General features: G+C 39.6%; 1 non-coding gene across 1 annotated transcript; it reads right to left on the minus strand.

The window, feature by feature from the left end:
* Nucleotides 1-856: 856 nt before the first annotated feature.
* Nucleotides 857-963, minus strand: LOC112725382 (small nucleolar RNA R71). The gene has a single exon (XR_003164493.1). It is a non-coding gene; the product is annotated as a small nucleolar RNA R71 (small nucleolar RNA).
* Between the last annotated feature and the right edge of the window lie 6,319 nt (nucleotides 964-7,282).

The following is a 7,282-nucleotide window of genomic DNA, read 5'->3' on the forward strand; positions in this document are numbered from 1 at the left end:
TGATTGTGCATCAACAATGATTAGATTGGAGGATAACTAGATTGAGCATTTTATTTTTGTTTGATTTAAATTTCTTTTTGAGTTATTTACTTCCTGTTTTAGTTAATTTCTTCCCTTCCCCCTACTTTTTCTTTGTTATTTACCATTCATTGCACTAACCCACTAACTGTTTGACATATTGCATCACTCACACTAACAGTAATTCTGACGGATATACTTTCTGCACCTATTCTCTTTGCTTGTACTTGTTGGTTGTATGACAGGGAGAAGAAGCGGGGCTTCAACTTCCTTTGATTCTGAACCTGAGAGAACCTTCCTTAGACTAAGGAGGGAGGCAAAAGACAAACGTGTAGTTGGTGCTGAAGAAGAGGAGGAACACTTTGAGGAATACTTTGAACCAAACATGGAAGAAAACATGGAAAATCATCATGAAGAAGAGGCTCACAACCATGGCAGAGGAGGTCGAGCAAATCATGCTGGGGAGGATAGAAGAGTTTTAGGCTCTTACATCAATCCAAACCCAAGAAATTATGGAAGTAGCATTCAAAAGCCGACCATCCTTGCCAACAATTTTGAACTGAAGCCACAGCTCATCACCCTTGTGCAGAACAACTGTTCGTTCGGAGGAAGTGTCCAAGAGGGCCCAAATCAACATTTAACCACCTTCCTGAGAATATGTGACACAGTGAAGTCTAATGGTGTTCATCCTGACGCCTATAGACTGCTTTTATTTCCATTCTCACTCAGGGATAAGGCAGCCAAGTGGCTGGAGTCTTTCCCAAGGGAAAGCTTGACAACTTGGGAAGACGTGGTGAACAAATTCTTAGCAAGATTTTACCCTCCTCAACGAATCAATAGGCTGAGAGCTGAGGTCCAAACTTTCAGGCAACAAGATGGTGAGACTCTATATGAAGCATGGGAGAAGTTTAAAGACTTAACAAGGAGGTGCCCACCAGATATGTTCAATGAATGGGTGCAGCTGCACAGTTTCTATGAGGGGCTCTCTTATGAGTCAAAGAAGGCCGTAGACCATTCATCTGGAGGATCTTTGATCAAGAAGAAGACTATTGAGGAAGCCATCGATGTCATTGAAACAGTAGTAGAGAACGACTACTTCTATGCTTCCGAAAGAGGGAACACAAGAGGAGTAATGGAGCTAAACAATGTAGATGCTCTGTTGGCCCAAAACAAGCTCATCACCCAGCAGCTGGCTGACCTCACCAAGAAGATGGAGAGGAACCAAGTAGCAGCAATCTCCACTTCATCAACAACCCAAGAAGGAGGGAATGAAGAAGCAGAGGGTAGCCAGGAGCAAGCCAACTATATTGGGAATTCACCAAGGCAAAACCATGATCCATACTCCAAGACCTACAACCCTAGATGGAGGAATCATACAAATTTTGGGTGGGGGAATCAACAAGACCAAAGCCTTGATCAAAGACGCCCAAATCCAAATAATGCAGCCACTCAACACTTCACATCTAGACCATATCAACCCCCCCATAACAACACCTCTCCACATTCATATCAAGGCCAGAATAACCCTCCTCAGCCTAACTTATCATCACTTGATGAAAGAATCTCAAGGATTGAGAATCTACTTGAAGGCATAAGCAAGGAGATTCAAGACAACAAGGTGTTCAAGGAGGAAGTGCGAGCCAGTTTCAAGAACTAGGGAGACACAATCAAGAGGTTCGAATCTCAAGTAGGGTATCTCTCTGAGCAAATTCTCAAACCCACAGATGGATTCCCAAGCGACATAGAGAAGAATCCGAGAGGTGAAACAAAGAAAGTAAGATGGGAAGTGATGGTGTATTTTTGGAAAACGAATTCCAAACACACAAATCTAACCGGCAAATGCACCGGGTCGCATCAAGTAATAATAACTCACGGGAGTGAGGTCGATCCCATAGGGATTGAAGGATTGAGCAATTTTAGTTTAGTGGTTGATTTAGTCAAGCGAATCAAGATTTGGTTGAGAGATTTGTGATTTGCAGAATTTAAATTGCATAGAAAGTAAAGGGAATGGGTAAATTTCATGAAATTAAAGAGAACTGAAATTTAAAGTGCTGAATCTTAAAGAACAAGAAATTAAATGGCAGAAACTTAGAACGCAAGAAATGTAAATTGCAGAATCTTAAAGTGCAAGAAATGTAAATGGCTTGAATTGTAAAGGGAATTGGGAATTGGATTTGCAGAAATTAAACAAGGAAAAGTAAAATTCAACAAACATAAGAGTGGACGATGAATTGGACTGAACCGGATCTTGAAACAGAAATGTAAATGAGCTTGAAAGCAGTAAACAGAGAATGTAAAATGATAATTCAGATCTCAGGACCCAAGAGACTAGATAACCAAGTCTAGATCTCAATGCCTTCCTAGATCCAACAAGAGCAATTGCAAAGAAATTAAAGAAATGTAAAGTGCAGAAAGAGTAGAAACAGAAGCAATTAATAGAAATGGAAATTCAATTGTGCAGTAAAATCAAACAGAGAGATCTTAGGATGAGATTGAAACAGAATTCCTTCAATTCTCCAACCCAAGATCCAAGATAATTGTAATTGAAATTGAAAGCAAGAAAACTAAGAGAAAGGGAATTCAATTCTCCTTCCCCGAGACTTAGAAATTAAAATTCACTCCACACCAAAAGCTCCCCGAAAACTCTCTATGAAAACTAAAAGGAAAGCTCCCCTAAAAACTTAAATCCTATGCTATTTATACACTTTCTTCAAATGGTCTTCAAGCCTTCAATTGGGGTTTTGCTCTTGATGGAATTGGGTTGATAGAGGCCTTGGTTGATTGCTCTTGGAGTTTGGAGAAGAACCGAAGTGAACCGGGTTTGGAATCATGTAAGCTTGAGTAAAAGTTTGAGTAAAAGTTTGAGGCAAACTTTTACTCCAACTTTTCACATCAGCCACCCCATTTTGCTGATACCAACGTTTGGGCAAAAGTTTGGGGTCAAACTTTTGCTCAAACGTTGGCCTCCCCTTGCACACTCATGGCGCCAACGTTTGCCAAAAAGTTAGAGGCAAACGTTGGCACAAACTTTTGCTCTCCAGGGTGTGTTGTTCATGTGCCAACGTTTGCCAAAAAGTTTGAGGCAAACGTTGGCACAAACTTTTGCTCTCCAGGGTGTTGATTTGTGATGCCAAAAGTTTGCCAAAAAGTTTGAGGCAAACTTTTGCTCAAGCTTTTTGCCCAAAAGTTTGCACAAAAGTTTGAGGCAAACTTTTGGTCCAGCTTTTTGCCCAAAAGTTTGCACAAAAGTTTGAGGCAAACTTTTGCTCAAGCTTTTTGCCCAAAAGTTTGTACAAAAGTTTGAGGCAAACTTTTGGTCAAGCTTTTTGCTCCCTGGTTCGTTTTCACTTATTCCAAAAGTTTGAGCTAAAGTTTGAGGCAAACTTTTGCTCAAACTTTTTGTCCTCTCTTCCTCCTAGCCAGTCCTTCTTGCTTCAAACTTTCTCCAAGCGTTCTTCACCTATCATTAATAAACCAAACACATCAAAGCTATGCTCAAAATCATGAGATATTCATTCTTTCATAATATGTGACAATTATAGCATAAAACCTCATGAAATTGCATTAATTCATCTATGGTTGATTAAATCAAAGGAAGCATGAAAATCTACCCAATTGGCTTGCTTATGGCTCAAGAAAGTGCATAAATCAATTGAAAATAAAAGAAAAAGGCTAGTGAAACTAGGCTAAGATGACTTGTCATCACAACACCAAACCTAAAGCTTGCTTGTCCCCAAGCAAGAAAAGATTTATTGAGAAGAAAGAATGAAATGGAAGAGGATGTTCATGCTAGTAGAGTGTTATTGGTAGTTCATGGGGTTTTATGTGGATATGTAAACACTCACTTCTTATTGACTCTTTAGCCTAGAAAGTCTCCTTCAAGCTTCAAGTAACATACTGCTATGACCTCTCATTATTCCTTTATCCTTGGCTATTATTTTGTTCATAAGCTTTATTTGAGTGTCATGTGTAGCAAGTTCATTTTCTTTTCTTTATACTTGACACATTATTCACTATAGACACTTGGCTCACATTCCTTCTTAAAACATTGATGCCCAGCACCTCTTTGGGTTACTAAATGCCTTGTAGTTAGGTTGCTCTTGATAGTGGACTTTCAGCTGATGATCCCAGGTTAGTTAACCCAAGTCACCAAGTGTTGATGCACTCCAAAGAACTTAATAATCCAAGCAGATCCTAGTACAAAGACACCACAGGCATATATTCTAAGGTTCAAGCTATTGGTGTCTAGCTTTGTTTCTTTTTTTCTTTTATTCTATTGCCCATTTTTGGCTTTTTCTTTTCTCTGTTTGTTTTTTTTTCTTTTTAACCAAGGACTTTTATTTGATTGAGATTCATAGACAGTAGACCACTTTCTACTTAGAAGGAGACATCCTAGTTCTCTTATTCACTAAAAGTGAGCTATCGTACAATCACACATACATACCACCACTTACTTTTATTGTACTTCTATCTAACAAAGAACTATCTCACTTCACATTCCAAACATTTCTTTTATTAAAAAAAAGATGCAGGGGACAAAGCATGCTTTTAGTTAAGTGAAAGTAAACACACAAGCACACACTTAGACTAGCTTATTTATTGCAAAAAAAATTGATTCTAATTGTACTAGATGAACACTTTAGCAAGACATAAATCAAAGCATTTCTCAACAGCAGAAGTTAAGTATAGATACAACCTATTGGTTTGCAGTTCTTTTATCCCTCCTTCTGTTGTGCCCCCTTTTGAGTTATTATGCATACTGTCTTCAATTGGTGGTTAGTTCCCTGCACAATTCTCAAAAGTTGCTTGCTTCTCAAGCCCTTAGGTGACTGATTAGTACATATGAATTGAATGTGGCTTTTGGAGTTAGTTTGATATGGGAACACCAAACTTAATTCCTTGCCACTTCCTCTGATGCAACAGGTTAACAATATGTAATGTCTTGTGTCCTTGCCAAAGGTTATGGAGTTAAAACTAAAAAACAGTTAAATGGTTGACTAATCATGTTTGATTGCTTGGAGCTAGTGTTGTGCAGGAAGTGAAGGTGTGCTTTTAAATGAGGTTTTGGTGGAACACCAAACTTAGAATCCTTCATTCTCCCTATTATTTTGGTGTGCAACACCAAACTTAGCTCCTTGCAATGCATATCAATTATTCAACATTTTTATTGAAAAGGCTATGAAAAGAAAACTACCTCAGGTTGGGTTGCCTCCCAACAAGCGCTCTTTTATTGTCACTAGCTTGACATCGATCCTCTTAGATCATGGGGGTTGAAAATCATAGTGCCTCAGCTTTTCTCCTCTTACTGTGAACTTCCTTCCGATCTCCGTTTTGATGATCTCTAGGTGTTCAAGTGAAAGGACCCGGTTTACAGTGTAGTATTCAGATGATTGTGGGGACACCTTCATTGGTTGGGTGTTTAACATTACTTTATCCCCTGGTGAAAAGCCTTCAGTGGGGATTTTCTTGTTTTTCCACCCTTTTGGCCTCTTCTTCTTCTCTTCTTTCTTAAGAGATGATTCATGCCTTGGTGGTTCTTTATCTGGAATGTTGAGGTTCTCATCTGGGGGTTTTGGATCCAGTTCCTCCTTGATTTCTTTGGTCTGTTGTACCATCTCTACTTCTTTCAAGCATGGATGTAGAAGTCTTGGAGTTAACTCATTGAATGCCTCCTTCAAGCTTTGATCCTTGGCCTTATCCTTCATACAATCTTCTTCTTGAGTAGGCTCATGCAGGATTTTAAAAACATAGAATGCTAGGTGCTCATCATGCACTCTTAACAACAATTCTCCTTTTTCAACATCTATCAATGCTCTGCCCGTAGCCAGGAAAGGCCTCCCCAGGATGATGGGAGTGTTAGGGTCTTCATCCATATCCAGGATGACAAAATCAGCTGGGAGAAAGAATTTTCTCACTTTTACCAACACATTCTCCACAACTCCCAGTGCTTGCTTAATGGATTTGTCAGCCATTTGGAGAACTATTCGTGTGGACTTCAGCTCAGAAATTTGAAGTTTCCTCATTAGAGACAAAGGCATCAAGTTTATACCTGCACCGAGGTCACAAAATGACTTCTCAATTGTTATGTTTCCTATGGTGCAAGGTATGTAAAAACTCCCAGGATCATCTTTCTTCTCTGGCAACTCTCTTTGGAGGATAGCACTACATTCCTTTGTCATCTCAATAATCTGTCCTTCCTTCAGGGATCTTTTCTTTGTGAGTACTTCTTTCATAAATTTGGCATATAATGGCATCTGTTCAAGTGCTTCTAAGAAAGGAATATTGATGCTGAGAGTCTTGAATATATCCAGGAATTTTGAGTATTGCTTATCCTCGTTTTCTTTTTTGAACCTCTGAGGGTACGGAAGTTTGGGGACATCTGGCTTCACCCCTTCCTTCTTCTCTTGTAGCTGTGTTTCAAGGATGTCCACATCTTTCTTTGAGCTTTTTGCATTCTTGGTCTTTCTCTCCTCTTCACTTCTCTCTTCTGTCTCTTCTTGTGGAACTTCTCTGTTGTGTTCTTCTTGATTGATGGCTTCCTCCTCCCTAGTCTTTTCACTTCCCACTATGATTGCTTTGCACTCCTCCCACTTTGTAGCTTTTCCTTTGTCCTTTGGATTGGAGATTGTATCACTTGGGAGAACATTGGTTGGTCGTTCAGCTTGTTTGGCCAATTGTCCCACTTGTCGTTCAAGGCTCTTCATGGTAGCTTCATTTCTCTCTTGCATTTTGACCAAGCTTTGAGTGGACTGAGCAATTGCTTGTATGGCTGCCTCAAGACTTGAAATTCTACTTTCATGATGGTCTATTAGTGGTATGATGGGGGTGGAATGTGGTTGCTGGAAGTTATTTGTAGGGGTAGTGTGGTAGTTTTAGGGGTTAGATGTTGGTGCGGAAATGCTATTTTGATGAGTTTGTGGATTGTGGTGGGGTGGTTGATATGTATTTTGTGGTTTCTTGTATTGATTATTATTAGCGTTTTGCTGGTCGTGGTTTGAGTAAGTTGTGTTTCTTGAGTTGTTTTGGTTTGAGTTTTTCTGCCACGGTTGCTGGCTGTGGGTGTGGTTATCTCCCCATCTGAGATTTGGATGGTTCTTCCAGGATGGATTGTAGGTGTCACCATAAACCTCATTTTGGCCTGAGCCTTGGTTGTGCACATATTGAGGTTGTTCCTGCTGCTGATTTTCTTGGTTTTCTTCATTTTGTCCCCATGTGGTTGATGGTTGGCTTGTATTCACTGCTGCAACTTGTAAACTATCAATCT

This window comes from Arachis hypogaea, chromosome 11 (genome assembly GCF_003086295.3).
Source record: "Arachis hypogaea cultivar Tifrunner chromosome 11, arahy.Tifrunner.gnm2.J5K5, whole genome shotgun sequence".
NCBI classification, from domain to species: Eukaryota; Viridiplantae; Streptophyta; class Magnoliopsida; order Fabales; family Fabaceae; genus Arachis; species Arachis hypogaea.